This window comes from Coregonus lavaretus, assembly GCF_964263955.1.
Source record: "Coregonus lavaretus genome assembly, contig: HAP1_SCAFFOLD_254, whole genome shotgun sequence".
In the NCBI taxonomy this organism is placed as follows: Eukaryota; Metazoa; Chordata; class Actinopteri; order Salmoniformes; family Salmonidae; genus Coregonus; species Coregonus lavaretus.
In genome coordinates this window covers 304782-328422 of record NW_028157650.1, presented here as the reverse complement: position 1 = coordinate 328422, position 23641 = coordinate 304782, and the positions used below count along the sequence as shown (strand labels likewise).

Below are 23641 nucleotides of genomic sequence, written 5' to 3'. Positions count from 1 at the left end.
AGGGGAGGGAATGGCCGGCAGGGATGTAGCTCAGTTGGTAGAGCATGGCGATTGCAACGCCAGGGTTGTGGGTTCGATTCCCACGGGGGGCCAGTATAAAAATAATGTATGCACTCTCTAACTGTAAGTCGCTCTGGATAAGAGCGTCTGCTAAATGACTAAAATGTAAATGTAATGTAAAAATGGACAACACACACACTGTACAAATACACACACACACACACACACTGGACACACACACACTGGACACACACACACACACACACACACTGGACACACACACACACGTACACTGGACACACACACACACACTAGACACACACACACACACTGGACACACTCACACTGGACATACACACACACACACACACACTGGACACACTCACACTGTACACACACACACACACACTGGACACACACACATTGGACACACACACACAAACTGGACACACACACACTGGACACACTCACACACTGGGGACACACACACTGGACACACACACACACACTGGACACACACACACACACACACTGGACAAACACACACACACACATTGGACACACACACACTGGACACACTCACACTGGACACAAACACACACACACACACACACCGCACACATACACACACACGTACACTGGACACATACACACACACGTACACTGGACAAACACACACACTGGACAAACACACACACTGGACAAACACACACACTGGACAAACACACACACTGGACACACACACACTGGACACACACACCGGACACACACACACACACATATACACTGGACACACACACACACACTTTACACAGACACACACACACACACACACACACTGAACACACACACTGGACACACACACCCACTGGACACACACACACACACACTGGACATACACACACACACACACACACACTGGACACACACACACACACACTGGACACATTTCCATGTGTTGGATTTTGATGAAAATACATCCCATATAGCCTACTGGACAGGACTTTGCTATGGCATCTTCTGTTTGGGTGTCTCAGGTCAGGTCTGAGCCATGATCAGAATGTGTCTCTGTGTCTATTTCGAGCCCTGCCATTTCTACCTGTCCTGATCTAGTGTTTCACCCCTGACCTCCTCACACGGTCTCACTGTCCATGTCTGCTTTTAGCTCCCACCTCTACTTCACTGTGTTATAATGGACCTTATGCTTGTTATGTCACCTCTGTAACCAGTTATCAAACATACTGACCTTTCTGACCCTATCCCATGGCCCTACTTTCTACAACTGAACATTTAAATTCCTCTATGAGTTTTGTTTAGTGTCCATTTACTTATCTATGTATTTGTTGTATATTGGGGTTGTGCTGCAGAGCATCATGGGGGTTTGTATGTGTTGAGATGATCACGTTCCAGATAAATGGTTGAACTGATTCCTGTCTCCTGTCTCATCATTATTGAATTGTTATACAGACGTGGTTATGAAACCCACGAGACATAACAACAGATTGGCGATGTTTAAAACTGTTATTTTCTGTGGTACAGAATAGGCTAATGTTAGCACAGTGTATTGATAGCAGAGGCAAGTGCATAGTCGAGCTAGCTAAGAAAGAGAGTTAACCAGTGGTGTAAAGTACTTAAGTAAAAATACTTTAAAGTACTACTTAAGTAGTTTTTTGGGGGTATATATACTTGACTTTACTATTCATATTTTGGACTACTTTTACTTTCACTTCACTACATTCCTAAAGAAAATAATGTACTTTTTACTCCATACATTTTCCCTGACACCCAAAAGTACTCGTTACATTTTGAATGCTTAGCAGGACAGAAAATGGTCCAATTCACGCACTTATCAAGAGAACATCCCTACTGCCTCTGATCTGGCAGACTCACTAAACACAAATGCTTTGTTTGTAAATTGTCTGAGTGTTGGAGTGTGCCTCTGGCTGAACGTAAATTTTAAAAACAAGAAAGTTGTCTGGTTTGCTTTATGTAAGGAATTTGAAATTATTTATACTTGTACTTTTACTTTTGATACTTTAGTATATTTTAGCAATTACATTTACTTTTGATACTTAAGTATATTTAAAACCAAATACTTTTAGACTTTTACTCAAGTAGTATTTTACTGGCTGACTTTCACTTTTACTTGAGTCATTTTCTGGTAAGGTATCTTTACTTTTACTCAAGTATGACAATTGGGTACTTTTTCCACCACTGGAGTTAACATCGTCATGGATGGCAGAAAAGGACTCGAGACGGACATCGGAGTGGGAAAACAACGTGATTAAAAAGGAGGAATATACAGTGATTAAAGGAAAGGACATGTATTCAACTTCAAATTCAATTGATTGGACATGATTTGGAAAGGCACACACCTGTCTATATAAGGTCCCACAGTTGACAGTGCATGTCAGAGCAAAAACCAAGCCATGAGGTCGAAGGAATTGTCCGTAGAGCTCCGAGACAGGATTGTGTCGAGGCGCAGATCTGGGGAAGGGTACCAAAAAATGTCTGCAGCATTGAAGGTCCCCAAGAACACAGTGGCCTCCATTCTTAAATGGAATACGTTTGAAACCACCAAGATTCTTCCTAGAGCTTGCCGCCCGGCCAAACTGAGCAATCGGGGGAGAAGGGCCTTGGTCAGGGAGGTGACCAAGAACCCGATGGTCACTCTGACAGAGCTCCAGAGTTCCTCTGTGGATATGGGAGAACCTTCCAGAAGGACATCTCTGCAGCACTCCACCAATCAGGTCTTTATGGTAGAGTGGCCAGACGGAAGCCACTCCTCAGTAAAAGGCACATGACAGCCCGCTTGGAGTTTGCCAAAAGGCACCTAAAGACTCTCAGTCCATGAGAAACAAGATTCTCTGGTCTGATGAAACCAAGATTGATCTCTTTGGCCTGAATGCCAAGCGTCACGTCTGGAGGAAACCTGGCACCATCCCTACGGTGAAACATGGTGGTGGCAGCATGCTGTGGGGATGTTTTTTAGTGGCAGGGACTGGGAGACTAGTCAGGATCGAGGGAAAGATGAACAGAGCAAAGTACAGAGAGATCCTTGATGAAAACCTGCTCCAGAGCGCTCTGGACCTCAGACTGGGGTGAAGGTTCACCTTCCAACAGGACAATGAGCCTAAGCACACAACCAAGACAACACAGGAGTTCTAAAAACCCATAACTTTGTCATTATGGGATGTTGTGTGTAGATTAATGAGGGAAAAAAACAGTTTAATCAATTTTAGAATAAGGCTTTAACGTAACAAAATGTGGAAAAAGTCAAGGGGTCTGAATACTTTCCGAAAGCACTGTGTAACTATACACTATATATACAGCAGTATGTGGACACCCTTTCAAATTAGTGGATTTGGATATTTCAGCCACACCGGTTGCTGACAGGTGTATAAAATCGAGCACACAGCCATGCAATCTCCATAGACACTAAGCGGTCCCGTTCTGTGAGCTTGTGTGGCCTACAACTTCAGGGCTGAGCCGTTGTTGCTCCTAGACATTTCCACTTCACAATAAAAGCACTTACAGTTGACCGGGGCAGCTTTAGCAGGGCAGAAATGTGACTTGTTGGAAAGGTGGCATTCTATGACGGTGCCATGTTGAAAGTCAATGAGCACTTCAGTAAGGCCATTCTACTGCCAATGTTTGTCTATGGAGATTGCATGGCTGTGTGCTGGATTTCATACACCTGTCAGCAACGGGTTTGGCTGAAATAGCCGAATCCACTCATTTGAAGGGGTGTCCACATACTTTTGTATATATAGTGTATTTCCCTGGTATATTACTCAGGTCTCACCAGTCCAGTTATGCTGCTCTGGCGCCACCCTGTGGACTGCTGGGAACACAACTTCAACTCCATTACATTCAATGTATCCCACAAAGTGCCACTTGGCTGGACAAAGCAGTCTGAATGGAAATCAGGTACATATATGAATACAGGCAGACACACAGCCTTACATGTCATATCACTGAGTCTCAGTTTAAATCACGGTTTAAACATAACAAGTCATTGCAAGTGAAACCATTTCTCAATTAGGTTTTAGGTTTTATTTATTCACACCAAAGAAAAGAAGTGAAAGACAAAACACTGCAGATAAATAAACAGGTAAAAACGGTGTTCAGGTGAGGCTGGAAGCCCAAAAGGGCTGATATGAAAATAAACAGGTAAAAACGGTGTTCAGGTGACGCTGGAAGCTCAAAAGGGCTGATATGAAAATAAACAGGTAAAAACGGTGTTCAGGTGAGGATGGGAAGCCCAAAAGGGCTGATATGAAAACCACACCACAAATAAAAGTTAAAAACAAAACGTTTGTTCAATCAGTTAAACAAAACAAATTAATTTTAATTATACATGATATACAGTGGTTTGCGAAAGTATTCACTCCCCTTGGCATGTTTCCTATTTTGTTGCCTTACAACCTGGAATTAAAATAGATTTTTTGGGTGTTTGTATCAATTGATTTACACAACATGCCTACCACTTTGAAGATGAAAAATATTTTTTATCGTGAAACAAACAAGAAATAAGACAAAAAAACTGAAAACTTGAGCGTGCATAACTATTCACCCCCCCCAAAGTCAATACTTTGTAGAGCCACCTTTTGCAGCAATTACAACTGCAAGTCTCTTGGGGTATGTCTCTATAAGCTTGGCACATCTAGCCACTTGGATTTTTGCCCATTCTTCAAGGCAAAACTGCTCCAGCTCCTTCAAGTTGGATGGGTTCCGCTGGTGTACAGCAATCTTTAAGTCATACCACAGATTCTCAATTGGATTGAGGTCTGGGCTTTGACTAGGCCATTCCAAGTCATTTAAATGTTTCCCCTCAAACCACTCAAGTGTTGCTTTAGCAGTATGCTTAGGGTCATTGACCTGCTGGAAGGTGAACCTCCGTCCCAGTCTCAAATCTCTGGAAGACTGAAACAGGTTTCCCTCAAGAATTTCCCTGTATTTAGCGCCATCCATCATTCCTTCAATTTTGAACAGTTTCCCAGTCCCTGCCGATAAAAAACATCCCCACAGCATGATGCTGCCACCACCATGCTTCACTGTGGGGATGGTGTTCTCAGGGTGATGAGAGGTGTTGAGTTTGCGCCAGACATAGCGTTTTCCTTGATGGCCAAAAAGCTCAATTTTTGTCTCATCTGACCAGAGAACCTTCATCCATATGTTTGGGGAGTCTCCCCCAAACATATGGAAGGGGGAATGTGTTTGCTTATTTTTTTCTTTAAGCAAGATCATGCTTTAATGTTCTGAACACTCCAGGATCCAGCTGATCCTACAGGGATAATGTGAAAATGCCTCTAATAGAGGTTTTGAATGAGCAAGTCTGAAGCGAACAGTAAGAGCTGATATATCATGTAGATTAAACACAGAAACACTGGAGAACCACTCAGAGAGGTATTCATCTACAGGACTGGGACACTGTAAAACCACTCAGAGAGGTATTCATCTACAGGACTGGGACACTGGAGAACCACTCAGAGGTATTCATCTACAGGACTGGGACACTGGAGAACCACTCAGAGAGGTATTCATCTACAGGACTGGGACACTGTAAAACCACTCAGAGAGGTATTCATCTACAGGACTGGGACACTGGAGAACCACTCAGAGAGAGGGATTCATCTACAGGACTGGGACACTGTAAAACCACTCAGAGAGGTATTCATCTACAGGACTGGGACACTGGAGAACCACTCAGAGAGGTATTCATCTACAGGACTGGGACACTGTAAAACCACTCAGAGAGGTATTCATCTACAGGACTGGGACACTGTAAAACCACTCAGAGAGGTATTCATCTACAGGACTGGGACACTGGAGAACCACTCAGAGAGGTATTCATCTACAGGACTGAGACACTGGAGAACCACTCAGAGAGGTATTCATCTACAGGACTGGGACACTGGAGAACCACTCAGAGAGAGGGATTCATCTACAGGACTGAGACACTGTAAAACCACTCAGAGAGGTATTCATCTACAGGACTGGGACACTGTAGAACCACTCAGAGGGGTATTCATCTACAGGACTGAGACACTGTAAAACCACTCAGAGAGGTATTCATCTACAGGACTGGGACACTGTAAAACCACTCAGAGAGGTATTCATCTACAGGACTGAGACACTGTAAAACCACTCAGAGAGGTATTCATCTACAGGACTGGGACACTGTAAAACCACTCAGAGAGGTATTCATCTACAGGACTGAGACACTGTAAAATCACTCAGAGAGGTATTCATCTACAGGACTGGGACACTGTAAAACCACTCAGAGAGGTATTCATCTACAGGACTGGGACACTGTAAAACCACTCAGAGAGGAATTCATCTACAGGACTGGGACACTGTAAACCACTCAGAGAGGTATTCATCTACAGGACTGAGACACTGTAGAACCACTCAGAGAGGTATTCATCTACAGGACGGAGACACTGTAGAACCACTCAGAGAGGTATTCATCTACAGGACTGGGACACTGTAGAACCACTCAGAGAGGTATTCATCTACAGGACTGGGACACTGTAAAACCACTCAGAGAGGTATTCATCTACAGGACTGGGACACTGTAAACCACTCAGAGAGGTATTCATCTACAGGACTGGGACACTGTAAACCACTCAGAGAGGAATTCATCTACAGGACTGGGACACTGTAAACCACTCAGAGAGGAATTCATCTACAGGACTGAGACACTGTAAAACCACTCAGAGAGGTATTCATCTACAGGACTGGAACACTGTAGAACCACTCAGAGAGGTATTCATCTACAGGACTGAGACACTGGAGAACCACTCAGAGAGGTATTCATCTACAGGACTGAGACACTGTAGAACCACTCAGAGAGGTATTCATCTACAGGACTGGGACACTGTAGAACCACTCACAGAGGTATTCATCTACAGGACTGGGACACTGTAGAACCACTCAGAGAGGTATTCATCTACAGGACTGAGACACTGTAGAACCACTCAGAGAGGTATTCATCTACAGGACTGAGACACTGTAGAACCACTCAGAGAGGTATTCATCTACAGGACTGAGACACTGTAAAACCACTCAGAGAGGTATTCATCTACATGACTGGGTGGGTATTATTAGTCTGTTCTGAGTAGAAATGGATATAAACAGTGATTAAAACTCAAAAACAGCGAGTTTAGTGCCCAGATTCTGACACTTATCTCCAAGAAGATAATTCCCATTTATAGTTATTTTGATACTACACGCAAAGGGGTTCTTCGTTTGTCCCCATAGGAAAACCCTTTTTTGTTTCAGGTAGAACCCTTGGGTGGTGAAAACGGTTCTACTTAGAACCTTTTAGTGGTGAAAGGGTTCCACTTGTAACAAAAAATGTTTTTTTTCAGACGGTTCTCCTACGAAGATAATTGAAGAACCATTATGGTTCTAGGTAGCGCCTTCTTTTAGTGTAGTCTGAGCTTAATTTATAGAACATGACTTTTCCTGTTGATTCTTCTGCTCCAAGTCTTTCTCTAGTTCAGAGTTCTTCTGCTTCAAGTCTTCATAAGTTTTCTCTAGCTCAGAGTTCTTCTGCTTCAAGTCTTCAGAAGTTTTCTCCAGTTCAGAGTTCTTCTGCTTTAAGTCTTCAGAAGTGTTCTCTAGCTCAGAGTTCTTCTGCTTTAAGTCTTCAGAAGTGTTCTCTAGCTCAGAGTTCTTCTGCTTCAAGTCCTTAGAAGTTTTCTTTAATTCAGAGTTCTCCTGCTTCAAGTCTATATCGATGTTTCTGTTCTGTTGCTCTAGCTCATATATCCTCCTCAATAGTTTGTCAGAATTCTCCTCAGCATAATATTTTCCACTTTAATAACTTGCATCTTCATCTTTTTACAGAAGCTCCCCCGTTCCTCCTCCTCCTCCTCCTCAGTGTCACTTTCCTAAGCATGACACACACAGTTCACAGTTTAGTTTCTCTAACTGAAATACAAAGAAATGGTTTATCAAATAGGAGTATTTATCAAATTGGGGTATTGTCAATGGCATTCAGGAACATTAAATAACAGAAAATTACCTCGAGTTATCTTTGTCTTTCCAGCGTTGCCATGGTGGCCTTTGTGTCCCCCCGTCTCCAGTGACCTCGACCAGGATGTGTGTTTGCATTGTTGGGACGGTGTAGTGTCGCCTGACGTGGCTCTCACAGGAGGAGGCAGTGTAGCTCAAACAGTCTAATGTCTCTTCAAGCCTCTGGGCTGGTTAGATATCAGTCAGACAGTCTAATGTCTCTTCAAGCCTCTGGGCTGGTTAGATATCAGTCAGACAGTCTAATGTCTCTTCAAGCCTCTGGGCTGGTTAGATATCAGTCAGACAGTCTAATGTCTCTTCAAGCCTCTGGGCTGGTTAGATATCAGTCAGACAGTCTAATGTCTCTTTAAGCCTCTGGGCTGGTTAGATATCAGTCAGACAGTCTAATGTCTCTTCAAGCCTCTGGGCTGTTTAGATATCAGTCAGACAGTCTAATGTCTCTTCAAGCCTCTGAGCTGGTTAGATATCAGTCAGACAGTCTAATGTCTCTTCAAGCCTCTGGTCTGGTTAGATATCAGTCAGACAGTCTAATGTCTCTTCAAGCCTCTGGGCTGGTTAGATATCAGTCAGAGAGTCTAATGTCTCTTCAAGCCTCTGGGCTGGTTAGATATCAGTCAGACAGTCTAATGTCTCTTCAAGCCTCTGGGCTGGTTAGATATCAGTCAGACAGTCTAATGTCTCTTCAAGCCTCTGAGCTGATTAAATATCAGTCAGACAGTCTAATGCCTCTTCAAGCCTCTGGGCTGGTTAGATATCAGTCAGACAGTCTAATGTCTCTTCAAGCCTCTGGGCTGGTTAGATATCAGTCAGACAGTCTAATGTCTCTTCAAGCCTCTGGGCTGGTTAGATATCAGTCAGACAGTCTAATGTCTCTTCAAGCCTCTGGGCTGGTTAGATATCAGTCAGACAGTCTAATGTCTCTTCAAGCCTCTGGGCTGGTTAGATATCAGTCAGACAGTCTAATGTCTCTTCAAGCCTCTGGGCTGGTTAGATATCAGTCAGACAGTCTAATGTCTCTTCAAGCCTCTGGGCTGGTTAGATATCAGTCAGACAGTCTAATGTCTCTTCAAGCCTCTCGGCTGGTTAGATATCAGTCAGACAGTCTAATGTCTCTTCAAGCCTCTGGGCTGGTTAGATATCAGTCAGACAGTCTAATGTCTCTTCAAGCCTCTGGGCTGGTTAGATATCAGTCAGACAGTCTAATGTCTCTTCAAGCCTCTGGGCTGGTTAGATATCAGTCAGACAGTCTAATGTCTCTTCAAGCCTCTGGGCTGGTTAGATATCAGTCAGACAGTCTAATGTCTCTTCAAGCCTCTGGGCTGGTTAGATATCAGTCAGACAGTCTAATGTCTCTTCAAGCCTCTGGGCTGGTTGGATATCAGTCAGACAGTCTAATGTCTCTTCAAGCCTCTGGGCTGGTTAGATATCAGTCAGACAGTCTAATGTCTCTTCAAGCCTCTGGGCTGGTTAGATATCAGTCAGACAGTCTAATGTCTCTTCAAGCCTCTGGGCTGGTTAGATATCAGTCAGACAGTCTAATGTCTCTTCAAGCCTCTGGGCTGGTTAGATATCAGTCAGACAGTCTAATGTCTCTTCAAGCCTCTGGGCTGGTTAGATATCAGTCAGACAGTCTAATGTCTCTTCAAGCCTCTGGGCTGGTTAGATATCAGTCAGACAGTCTAATGTCTCTTCAAGCCTCTGGGCTGGTTAGATATCAGTCAGACAGTCTAATGTCTCTTCAAGCCTCTGGGCTGGTTAGATATCAGTCAGACAGTCTAATGTCTCTTCAAGCCTCTGGGCTGGTTAGATATCAGTCAGACAGTCTAATGTCTCTTCAAGCCTCTGGGCTGGTTAGATATCAGTCAGACAGTCTAATGTCTCTTCAAGCCTCTGGGCTGGTTAGATATCAGTCAGACAGTCTAATGTCTCTTCAAGCCTCTGGGCTGGTTAGATATCAGTCAGACAGTCTAATGTCTCTTCAAGCCTCTGGGCTGGTTAGATATCAGTCAGACAGTCTAATGTCTCTTCAAGCCTCTGGGCTGGATAGATATCAGTCAGACAGTCTAATGTCTCTTCAAGCCTCTGGGCTGGTTAGATATCAGTCAGACAGTCTAATGTCTCTTCAAGCCTCTGGGCTGGTTAGATATCAGTCAGACAGTCTAATGTCTCTTCAAGCCTCTGGGCTGGTTAGATATCAGTCAGACAGTCTAATGTCTCTTCAAGCCTCTGGGCTGGTTAGATATCAGTCAGACAGTCTAATGTCTCTTCAAGCCTCTGGGCTGGTTAGATATCAGTCAGACAGTCTAATGTCTCTTCAAGCCTCTGGGCTGGTTAGATATCAGTCAGACAGTCTAATGTCTCTTCAAGCCTCTGGGCTGGTTAGATATCAGTCAGACAGTCTAATGTCTCTTCAAGCCTCTGGGCTGGTTAGATATCAGTCAGACAGTCTAATGTCTCTTCAAGCCTCTGGGCTGGTTAGATATCAGTCAGACAGTCTAATGTCTCTTCAAGCCTCTGGGCTGGTTAGATATCAGTCAGACAGTCTAATGTCTCTTCAAGCCTCTGGGCTGGTTAGATATCAGTCAGACAGTCTAATGTCTCTTCAAGCCTCTGAGCTGGTTAGATATCAGTCAGACAGTCTAATGTCTCTTTAAGCCTCTGGGCTGGTTAGATATCAGTCAGACAGTCTAATGTCTCTTCAAGCCTCTGGGCTGGTTAGATATCAGTCAGACAGTCTAATGTCTCTTCAAGCCTCTGGGCTGGTTAGATATCAGTCAGACAGTCTAATGACTCTTCAAGCCTCTGGGCTGGTTAGATATCAATCAGACAGTCTAATGTCTCTTCAAGCCTCTGGGCTGGTTAGATATCAGTCAGACAGTCTAATGTCTCTCCAAGCCTCTGGGCTGGTTAGATATCAGTCAGACAGTCTAATGTCTCTTCAAGCCTCTGGGCTGGTTAGATATCAGTCAGACAGTCTAATGTCTCTTCAAGCCTCTGGGCTGGTTAGATATCAGTCAGACAGTCTAATGTCTCTTCAAGCCTCTGGGCTGGTTAGATATCAGTCAGACAGTCTAATGTCTCTTCAAGCCTCTGGGCTGGTTAGATATCAGTCAGACAGTCTAATGTCTCTTCAAGCCTCTGGGCTGGTTAGATACCAGTCAGACAGTCTAATGTCTCTTCAAGCCTCTGGGCTGGTTAGATATCAGTCAGACAGTCTAATGTCTCTTCAAGCCTCTGGGCTGGTTAGATATCAGTCAGACAGTCTAACGTCTCTTCAAGCCTCTGGGCTGGTTAGATATCAGTCAGACAGTCTAATGTCTCTTCAAGCCTCTGGGCTGGTTAGATATCAGTCAGACAGTCTAATGTCTCTTCAAGCCTCTGGGATGTGTAGATATCAGTCAGACAGTCTAATGTCTCTTCAAGCCTCTGGGCTGGTTAGATATCAGTCAGACAGTCTAATGTCTCTTCAAGCCTCTGGGCTGGTTAGATATCAGTCAGACAGTCTAATGTCTCTTCAAGCCTCTGGGCTGGTTAGATATCAGTCAGACAGTCTAATGTCTCTTCAAGCCTCTGGGCTGGTTAGATATCAGTCAACCAGTCTAATGTTCTTCAAGCCTCTGAGCTGATTAGATATCAGTCAGACAGTCTAATGTCTCTTCAAGCCTCTGGGCTGGTTAGATATCAGTCAGACAGTCTAATGTCTCTTCAAGCCTCTGGGCTGGTTAGATATCAGTCAGACAGTCTAATGTCTCTTCAAGCCTCTGGGCTGGTTAGATATCAGTCAGACAGTCTAATGTCTCTCCAAGCCTCTGGGCTGGTTAGATATCAGTCAGACAGTCTAATGTCTCTTCAAGCCTCTGGGCTGGTTAGATATCAGTCAGACAGTCTAATGTCTCTTCAAGCCTCTGGGCTGGTTAGATATCAGTCAGACAGTCTAATGTCTCTTCAAGCCTCTGGGCTGGTTAGATATCAGTCCGACAGTCTAATGTCTCTTCAAGCCTCTGGGCTGGTTAGATATCAGTCAGACAGTCTAATGTCTCTTCAAGCCTCTGGGCTGGTTAGATATCAGTCCGACAGTCTAATGTCTCTTCAAGCCTCTGGGCTGGTTAGATATCAGTCAGACTGTCTAATGTCTCTTCAAGCCTCTGGGCTGGTTAGATATCAGTCAGACAGTCTAATGTCTCTTCAAGCCTCTGGGCTGGTTAGATATCAGTCAGACAGTCTAATGTCTCTTCAAGCCTCTGGGCTGGTTAGATATCAGTCAGACAGTCTAATGTCTCTTCAAGCCTCTGGGCTGGTTAGATATCAGTCAGACAGTCTAATGTCTCTTCAAGCCTCTGGGCTGGTTAGATATCAGTCAGACAGTCTAATGTCTCTTCAAGCCTCTGGGCTGGTTAGATATCAGTCAGACAGTCTAATGTCTCTTCAAGCCTCTGGGCTGGTTAGATATCAGTCAGACAGTCTAATGTCTCTTCAAGCCTCTGGGCTGGTTAGATATCAGTCAGACAGTCTAATGTCTCTTCAAGCCTCTGGGCTGGTTAGATATCAGTCAGACAGTCTAATGTCTCTTCAAGCCTCTGGGCTGGTTAGATATCAGTCAGACAGTCTAATGTCTCTTCAAGCCTCTGGGCTGGTTAGATATCAGTCAGACAGTCTAATGTCTCTTCAAGCCTCTGGGCTGGTTTGATATCAGTCAGACAGTCTAATGTCTCTTCAAGCCTCTGGGCTGGTTAGATATCAGTCAGACAGTCTAATGTCTCTTCAAGCCTCTGGGCTGGTTAGATATCAGTCAGACAGTCTAATGTCTCTTCAAGCCTCTGGGCTGGTTAGATATCAGTCAGACAGTCTAATGTCTCTCCAAGCCTCTGGGCTGGTTAGATATCAGTCAGACAGTCTAATGTCTCTTCAAGCCTCTGGGCTGGTTAGATATCAGTCAGACAGTCTAATGTCTCTCCAAGCCTCTGGGCTGGTTAGATATCAGTCAGACAGTCTAATGTCTCTTCAAGCCTCTGGGCTGGTTAGATATCAGTCAGACAGTCTAATGTCTCTTCAAGCCTCTGGGCTGGTTAGATATCAGTCAGACAGTCTAATGTCTCTTCAAGCCTCTGGGCTGGTTAGGTATCAGTCAGACAGTCTAATGTGTCTTCAAGCCTCTGGGCTGGTTAGATATCAGTCAGACAGTCTAATGTCTCTTCAAGCCTCTGGGCTGGTTAGATATCAGTCAGACAGTCTAATGTCTCTTCAAGCCTCTGGGCTGGTTAGATATCAGTCAGACAGTCTAATGTCTCTTCAAGCCTCTGGGCTGGTTAGATATCAGTCAGACAGTCTAATGTCTCTTCAAGCCTCTGGGCTGGTTAGATATCAGTCAGACAGTCTAATGTCTCTCCAAGCCTCTGGGCTGGTTAGATATCAGTCAGACAGTCTAATGTCTCTCCAAGCCTCTGGGCTGGTTAGATATCAGTCAGGAGGAGGCAGTGCAGGTCAGACAGTCTGGTCAGTCAGTAACGCAATCTAGTGGAAACAGACATTAAACATTTATATTATGGCTGTACACTATTGGCTGGTTTCCCATAAAACTGATTAAGCCTTGTCCTATAAAGTAGAAACAATGTTGAGTCAACCAGTTCATGTCCTTTGGGAACTGTCAAATCGCAAGAATTTCAATCGGTGTCCGTGTTGCTGAATCCGCTTGTTTTTAGTGAGTGCATACATTTTTCATCCTCAGCTTGTAGGCTACTTGACTGTTTGTTTGTTTACCTATCATGTGGCAAGTCACTACTGACCATATCAACTGCAATGGTTGGCTATAGCTACAGTATATATATTTGGGGGCAGGATAACGTTCAGTGGTTGGCTATAGCTACAGTATATATATTTGGGAGCAGGATAACGTTCAGTGGTTGGCTATAGCTACAGTATATATATATTTGGGAGCAGGATAACGTTCAGTGGTTGGCTATAGCTACAGTATATATATATATATATATATATATATATATATATATATATATATATATATATATATATATATATATATATATATATATATATTTGGGACCAGGATAACGTTCAGTGGTTGGCTATAGCTACAGTATATATATTTGGGAGCAGGATAACATTCAGTGGTTGGCTATAGCTACATTATATATATTTGGGAGCAGGATAGCGTTCAGTGGTTGGCTATAGCTACAGTATATATATTTGGGAGCAGGATGACGTTCAGTGGTTGGCTATAGCTACAGTATATATATTTGGGAGCAGGATAACGTTCAGTGGTTGGCTATAGCTACAGTATATATATATTTGGGAGCAGGATAACGTTCAATGGTTGTCTATAGCTACAGTATATATACATGCTGGACACACACACACACACACAATGGATACACACAGGAGACACACACACACTGGACACACACACTGGACACACACATACACAGGAGACACACACACACATATTGGACACACACCCACTCACACACACACTGGACACACACACACACTTTGGATACACACACACACTGGACACACGCTCACACATCTTCCTATAATAGTGAGGACCTTGACACAGGACCTTCAAATGAGGACCATCATTTCTGACAGAATTGGGAACAAACAGACACCTCATTCCAGCACTAAGTGACCAACAAACACAGACATCACTTCAACACCTGATAAACTCCAATGAACAAATAGACATGCAGGGCACCAGTCTAGTGAGGACCAGTGGTTGCTAGGCAGTTTCTGGATCCCAGGTTCCAGAACAGCTTCTATCCCAGTTCTATCTGCCTGTTAAATCAAGCAACCTAAACTGTTTCCATCAGACTTTTAGAACATCACTGAACATTTTTTTCCTTTTATAATCTTTTACCACTTTGCATGTTTTATTGATGTTCTTATGATATATTTTACTGTTTGTGTGTACGTACCACAGGAGGTTGGTGGGTCCTTAGTTGGGGAGGACAGGCTTGTAATGGCTGGAGCGTATTGAGTGGAATGGTATCAAATACATCAAATACATGGTTTCCATGGTTTCCATGTGTTTGATGCCATTTAATTGGCTCCGTTCCAGCCATTATTATGAGCCGTCCTCCCCTCAGCAGCCTCCACTGGTATGTACTGTCCTATATGAGCTCCAACAAGGAATTACAATGCATGTATTACTTTTAATACCTGCAAAGGGCAAATAAACTACTTGAACTCCTTATGAGTGTCTGCAGCCGACTAGGCTGTTGCCGTCTGACAAGATGCCATCTGACATTACAGGAATATTCTGCAAATGTTGATGAATCCACCCAAAACAACATGTAGTCTTTCCACTAGACTCCCATGAAGTTATAGTGGGACGTTATGAGTTTACGTTAAGGTAACATACTCAGAACATACTGCACTTATTTTATACTGTTGTAGATGTATCCTCCGTTTAACCATTTAAACTCTTACAATAACACTGTTGAAATACCAATGTGATATTTTTTTGTATGTCTTTTATGTTGAAAAACAAATTGTACAACTGTATATGGACATATGCTCCATAACTGTACAATTGTACATGGATATATTGTACTTTTCATAATAAAAAGCATGTTAATTCTCAAAACAATGTCGATATCGATTTTACATTGTCCTCTCCCAGTCACAGGTTGACTTTTGTCATGAATCTTGCCCTGGAGGCAGAACTGCACAATTTCCTCTAGATATGACAGCTGCATAGTCAAAATTGGCTATATCGTAAATATTTGTGGAAAACAATTGTGTTTTATGGTTTTAATTTAAGGTAAGGATTAGCAGTGAGGTTAAGGTTAGCATTAAAATCAGATATTATTACTTTATGCCTGTGCCAGCTAGTGACCACTTTGCAGAACTGCCTCCAGGGCAAGATTCATGACAATAAATGGCAACCTGCCTCCCAGTCATCCCCTCCCTATCTCTACAAGGCTGCAGAACATGCAAGCTAGTGATGCGGGGGTTGTCTCATAACCCACAGTCCCCAGGCGGGTGGGTGGCAGGCAGGTTCAATACAGAGAAAACAATAGACTACATAAGAAAATCCATCAATGGATCATTATTTTGCAATTTACACTAAGTGGACAAAACATTAAGGACACCTGCTCTTTCCATGACAGACTGAGCAGGTGAATCCAGGTGAAAGCTATGATCCCTTATTGATGTCACTTGTAGATGAAGGGGACGGGACGGGTTAAAGAAGGATGTTTAAGCCTGGAGACAATTGAGACATGGATTGTGTGTGTGTGCCATTCAGAGGGTGAATGGGCAAGACAAAATATTGAAGTGCCTTTGAACGGGGTATGGTAGTAGGTGCCAGGCGCACCGGTTTGTGTCAAGAACTGCAACGTTGCTGGGTTTTTCACGTTCATGGTACACCACACAAAGGACATCCAGCCAACTTGACACAATAATTGTCTCCTGAGTGGCGCAGTGGTCTAAGGCACTGCATCACAGTGCTAACTGTGCCACTAGAGATCCTGGTTCGAATCCAGGCTCTGTCGCGACCGGGAGACTCATGGACGGCGCACAGTTGTCCAGGGTACGGGAGGGAATGGCCGGCAGGGATGTAGCTCAGTTGATAGAGCATGGCGTTTGCAACGCCAGTGTTGTGGGTTCGTTTCCCACGGGGGGCCAGTATAAAAAATATATGTATTCACTAACTGTAAGTCGCTCTGGATAAGAGCGTCTGCTAAATGACTAAAATGTAATTGGCGTCAACATGGGCCAGCATCCCTGTGGAACGCTTTCAACACCTTGTAGAGTCCATGTCCCGACGAATTGAGGCTGTTCTGAGGGCAAAAGCGGAGAGGTAACTCAATATTAGGAAGGTGTTTGATATAACGTCTTTTGATACAGCATTTATTAATGTCTTTAAAGTCATCAGCTGTAGGTGAGAGAGAGGAGAAGGACAAGCCATGTGTTGTGTCGGTCACGGATGGGGGGCCAGAAGGTCGGCGTGCCAAGATAGATTAGGGGCCACTGTTGCTAATCTTAGAAAGAGTATGTGATGGAATGGCCTGGCTAGGGTGCCACACGATACTATGTACGGGGATCCTATTGTAGGAGATGAGTGACACTCAATAATGGTTGGCAACTGTGGGATGGAAGTAGCTCGGAGAGCATTATATAAACTGAGAGGTTTTCTATGGAAGTCATTCAGATGACAAGAGGCTAAGCCCGTACCGCTTGTCATTGAATCCAGTACTGTAACCATTAAATAACAATGAATCAACTCTCCATCTAAGTGGTCGACTACTCTCTTACATCCTGAAGTACGAGATACCAGAGAAACTGGTCATAACAGTGTTGTGAATATTTAGTCCACTCAGTGTATAACCTGTAGCTACACTGTGCAGTTAGCACCTTAACAGACGGCCCCTGTCTTTATCAGCATCATAAAAGATGACAGTATTTCAACCACATCAAATATGCATCCAAGCCAAAGACTAATGACACAGGAGTGGTATCTGCTTCTACACTATAGAAACTTTTCAAGTGGTTATGAGAGGTCATATTATTTCATATGAGTCTGCCATAAAACAAAAGGGAATGGCATGTGACTGGAGGAGATCGCCTGCCCAACATCCTCTATTCTGACCAACAGAGACAAATCCAGTCCCTTTGAACTACCGAGATCTGTCCAGCAGGGTTGCCCACTCAGTCCTCTGCTCTTCGCTGTCTCCCTTGAACCCCTGGCGATACAAATAAGGGATCATCCTAATATCCAAGGTCTTAAAGTAGGAAACATAGAAAGCATCATTTTGTTATATGCAGACGATGTGCTTTTATACCTCTCAGACCCAGTAGCCTCTGTCCCTAACCTACTAGACTTAATCAATTCATTTAGCAAACAATCTGGAAATTCAATAAATTGGGGAAAAAGTGACCTCATATGTATCTCAGATAATTTTACAACAAGTGAGCTAGAGAGGATACCATTTAAAGTGGTGCATGATCACTTAACTTATCTGGGTCTAAACATACCTAGAAACCCAAAGCTCATCTGTAAATAGTATTTTTCTCCAACTACACATAGGCCTCTATTGGTCATCTCAAGGAGACCTGGGGTAAAGAGTATTGTTCTCGAACTAACAGAGACCTCTACTGGTCATCTCAAGGAGACCTGGGGGTAAAGAGTATTTTTCTCCAACTACACAGAGGCCTCTCTACTGGTTGAATAATAATGAAGCTAGGTAAATTCAATTCAAAATAATATAGCTAGTAACTTCAAAATTCTTACAGCTGAAATACACTGCCGTTTTCTTTGTGAACATGGTGAGATGGAGGAAGCCGCATCCACATGTAGAGTTGTGGGGAGGAGGGGACACGTTTCCCAAATAGACACTGGCTTCAGGTTTAAATTCCCCCCACTAATGATCCTTGTTAGGTTTGGGGGAGGGGAAGCTGATCCTAGATCTGTATCTAGGGGAAACTTCACCCCAGCAAAGAGAGATGGGGGAAGGGGAGGAGAGAGAGCGTTGCTCTCAGGATTGACAGATCATGTACAAAATCTACCAGTAGGAAATTGGTGTCAGAATATAATATCTGACCTTTAGCAGTTCTAATGTCTTCATTTGTTGATTGATTGTTGATGTCTAGTTTCACAGGTGAGATGGTGTTGATGAAGAGCATCCATCCGTTTTAGTACTGCATTAATGGTAATGCATTCATAGACATATAGTTGATACTGGTGGTCCTACCCATCCCCCACTTCACTCCATTAACCCTACACTTGCTGCTCACATGGTGGTTTGTCTAAATGCATCTGACTTTAGGTCAGTTTTTAAGGTTCAGAAGGTAAAGATTGTGTTAGGCTGTGTCAGGAGCACTAGTGGTAGTGCTGCCGCTCCCAGATCACACATTGCCCTATATAAGTATATACTGTAGCAAGCTGAACCCAACACCTACCAATTACCACCTTCTGATCTCTTGGTGTAATGGATAACCTGTTGGCTTGATAATCGCTGGACCCGGGTTCGAGTCCCGGTTGGAGCTATCCCTTAATTCGTTACATTGGTGTCAAAAGTGGGATAGTGCCTGTGAGGCCATCAAAGAGGCGTGTACACGTGAGAGACTTGCTATAAAGAAGTGTGGGGGCATGCTTTCCCCAAGGAAGGGGGTAATGTAGCGACCTTAATCCAACACCTAGCCACAACATCGAGAGGTTCGGACCTCTTGGCGTAGCGCTTGTTGGGTTCTGACTTCTAAACATGAAATAGACTTATTCATGTCACTGAGGGAGAGAGGGGAATGTATAACGTTTCCATTCTGTCAGGATATGTTATTGTTAGTCATCAGGGATCCTATTGGAGGAGAAGAGACACAGTCTGGTACAAGTCAACATGACAGCCGTGAGTTGGGGAGGAGTGAGCAATTTGGGCAGAGGTCAGGTTAGATGAAGTGAGGAAGAACATATATCACTAATCTTCTGGATAGCAACAGAGGTGTATTGGCTGTTCAGATGTGGAAGGAGGGGCTCAGCATAGGAGGAAGGGTTAAATACCAGTGCTTGTGTGAATATGTTCTTTGTCTTATGCAGCTGTATGATCCAGTGGGTGAATAAACTTGGTTTGAGCTTTACTAAACGTCCCTGAGTTTTACTAGGTTCATTTAGAACCTAACACGCTTAAGGTGTTGGCTTGACAGTTGATGGACCCAGGTTCAAAACCTGTTTGGGGCTACCCCCTGAATTCACTACAATATATTTGTTTGCCTACGGGCAGGGAGACCTGGGTTTGAGACGAAAGGGGCATTACACCGTTGCTGTTTGTAAAAAACACTACATTGGTGGAAGCAGTGGAATGGTGCCTTGGGAGAGGTGTGCACATTTCATGGGCGGGATCTGTACCCAGGTGTCCCATGGGAAAAAACAGTGTCTTGACCATTAGACCAAGAGGTAATGAATGCCCTCTTGAGCTGAGGGTGACACTGATTTTGAAGTTGAAGGCAGGACTACCTCATTACCAGATCATGAGACAGACTCATGTTTTCTACACACATGGGATAGTGTAAAAGGAACTTTGCCTAGGAAGCCCATGCTAGAAGTGTTAGGAGGTGGAAGTTAGAGAATTAGTCCAGTAACTGAAAGGTCACTGGTTTGAGTCCTGAGCTAGACAACAAAATGTGGGATTTGATCTGAACTGGCAGATCTGTGACCAATCCCTTTCAGAAAGACAAATTCCATTTGTTCCCTGTAACATGGACTAATAAAGTTGTACTGTACTGTGCTGTGCTGCACTTTATTGAACAGAACCTGAGAGTCCAGCATGTCAGGGGATGGGGTGGGGGGTGGGGGGGGGGTGAGAGCAGCAGTGGGGGATGGGTAGCTAGTCCTTGATTGGCTGTAGACCTGGGAGCCACAACTGCCAAGAGAAATTCAATCTACCCTTTTTATCAGCCAAGCCAACATAATGTTTTACACACCATTTTTGTGGACTGTTAATGTTTATATTTAAAATCAACACTGAGTTTTTCATGTTATTATCGTATCTGAAGATTATGCCTTTGTTAAATGTTTTTCATGACGAAATGGAATGTTGGTTGTTCAGGCCAGAGGGGGGATGTTTTATGATGTTATTTGAAATGTGCCGCTTGGAGGGTGACGCCCGAGGGGAGACTGGTGATTGGCCAGAAGAGGGGGTAACCCTTATTTTGGTATTGTCTATATAAGAAGGGTTTTAGACAATAAACCCCAGAGCGGTTATTATAATTCGAGGCAACTGCTCTCCAGACAACGCGTGTCTGTAAACTCATGCTGAAGCTTGTGGTCTGAATAAACCTTATGATCAATGTTCAGTATGAGCAGACTCCTTTTGTTGACAGCAATAATGACCACCATTCATCATATACGACAGAATGGCGAGCTTGCCAGGAGGGATGATGCAGTCCTTCTTTGCTGCATTTGGAGTTGCCCAGCTAACTCAAGCTGACTTTGATTTGGAGTCATGACCCGACTAAACACAGCTAAGTTGTTGGTTTTGTTACTGCTTATGTACACTGGAGGAATGTACCCTTACGACCGTGTTTCGGGTGGCGTTATGGCTGTTAACTGGGAGTCTGAACGAAAATATTCTAAATTTGGTTGATGTGTAAACGCTGTTTACAACAATGGATTGTACAAATGGATTGGTAGAGAATAATGTTGGAATACGTATGCATTTTTAGGGCACCGTGAATACGGATAAGACCTCTTGATCGAGGCGATTCTTTAGGAATGGGCCACAAATCCGGGACTTAGTTAGATTGGGTCAGGTTGATTCCTTAAGCGGGAATTATGAAGTGAATGGTTGTATTTATGTTATACTTCTTCTATAGCCGACGGGAGATATGTTGGGGATAACCGCTTGATATGAGATTCATCTTTCAAGGCAGCATAAAGTTTTTTATTGATTTGTGTAGTAGGCCGCAGTTAGCTGGAGGCTAAAGCTCATTCTTGATTGGTTCAGGTCACGTGGTACTTCAGGCTAAGGCTAACGGCTAATGCTAACGGCTAAATGTGTTTTGTGTCACCGTGTACCTCAGGCTAATGCTAACTGCTAATGCTAATTGTGTTGTGTGCTACATGCTAACGTATCCTTAGAGATTCCGTTGCGACGGGTGAAAGTCTCTTAAACTTGTCACTGTCTGTAAGTCAGGTTGTATGTTTTGTGAGCGCTGTTAAATGTTGGTTGACTAGGAGGGGAACGAAAGGTACAGCTGGACTGTTATCCATTTAGTGGAGGTGAAAACGGGTTTTTGAATGGATGTGCGCATGCGTTTAATTTTGCGACACTACACTACAGAAAGGGGAGTTTATGGCACGAGATTAGGGAACGTTTTGTTTTACGGCACTAAACGACACCACGAGGGGATGCTAAAACTCAAGCATGAGGTTAAAATGATATTTGCGCATGCGTGGGATTCTGCAAAACAACACATTGGTTAAACTGCAGGGGGAGACAGAGGAACACAGACGACGGAACAAATACGCATAATGAGATTTTAACACGAATCTTATAAGTTTAAACGGCGGTGGGTTAAGATGAAACTTGTTTTGGGACCTATTGAATTTATAAATTAAATATATGATAATGGATTATAATGGATTGAATTAAATAATTAAATAACGGATTAAAATAATGTTTTTGAGCGATCTATTTAGTTCTGAGTTTAGTCTTAGAGTGAATAATGTAGAACAAATGAATATTGAATGGTTGGAAATACTCAGTGATGGCATTAACTACTAAAAGCTGTTCTTGTGTCTTTGTCCCTTGTCATGAGAGACAGGAGAGAGGGGGAGCGAGGAGATACAGGAAGTGATCACGTGACGCGGCAGAGGATCAAGTCATAAAAAAGGTTACTGTTACAAGATATGTGATGTTATGACGATTTTACATAGACTTGGCAAATACTATTTCATTAAAAATTGCATTTTGGATGCTCTGTGTATCACTGGGGTTTGATGGGAATTGGAGTAATGATAGGGTTAGAGGCTTTGTTTTTGGGATTGCTTTGAAGTTGACTAATTTACTTGCATTTGATGGGTTGTGGTAATATACTCAACACTAATTGATAAATGGGTGACATAGGAATAAAAATTGGTTTTAATTATTCATGATTTTTAATTGATTTATTTCAATTTATTTGGAGTTGTTAGGGTTATATTAATAATTTAAGGGGGTAAGCCTTAGGATATACAGTCTAGAATAATATAGTTCACAATAAAGGAATTTAAAAGGGTTGATATAGGGGAAAATTGACTAAAATAGTAATTATTTAACTAAAGTAGTGTTAAGAGAAACTAATGGCAGAATAGATAGAGAACAAGCAGAAACGACGATGAAGATGAATCCAGAAGACGGAAGAAAATGAGATGTCTGGAACGTGAAGGAGAAGAGGATGATGAAGATGAGAGTGATTGATGAGAGGTCATGGGTGGAGGTGACTCTGTGATCAGAGGGAAGTGGCAAGAGAGGAAAGAAGAAATGGATACTAGAGATTTGATCTCTGATGAAAGTTGAAGGTACAAGAGCAAAGAAGAAATGGAGAAGTGGAAGAAGTAACACGACTGGATGAAGACCTCAAGAATTGAAGGAGAAGAATAATACAGTGAGGCCAAAGGAAAGGCCACTGGTAAGAAGATGATATTTCAAGAACAGAACTTAGAAGATAACCTTTTGAAGAATACTGATAGGTCCACAACGAGAAGAACCGGACGAAGAAAACTCAATCAAATACAACTTATAACTGGTGGTGGAGAAGAAGAAAAGAAGTGTTGGTTATGAAGAATCAGAGTGAATCAAATCAACAATCACTGTTACAGCTTCAACTGAACAATATCAAATGCAATTGTATCAGTCAAGGGGGGTATCAGGTGTTATATCCACAGCCAAGGTCTGGACAGACACAGAATTGGAGAGGAAGAGAAAATAGCCAACAATTGAAGTAAAAACAACTGACCATTAGAAGTGATAGTGAATAGGGGAAAAACTTATCTGGGTTCAGTCTAAAGAGGTTAAACATATCACTCTGTAAAATAAACTAATTAGGTTAGGATAGGGATTGGAAGTAGTAAAACAGTTTAAATACTCTTAGGGAATCAATTGAG

General features: G+C 43.1%; 1 protein-coding gene across 1 annotated transcript in view; it reads left to right on the top strand.

The window, feature by feature from the left end:
- LOC311125132 (NLR family CARD domain-containing protein 3-like) overlaps nt 1–23641 on the top strand; it is a gene marked incomplete at its 3' end in the record, with an annotated part of 273187 nt that overhangs the window by 70301 nt on the left and 179245 nt on the right. The window lies entirely within an intron of this gene.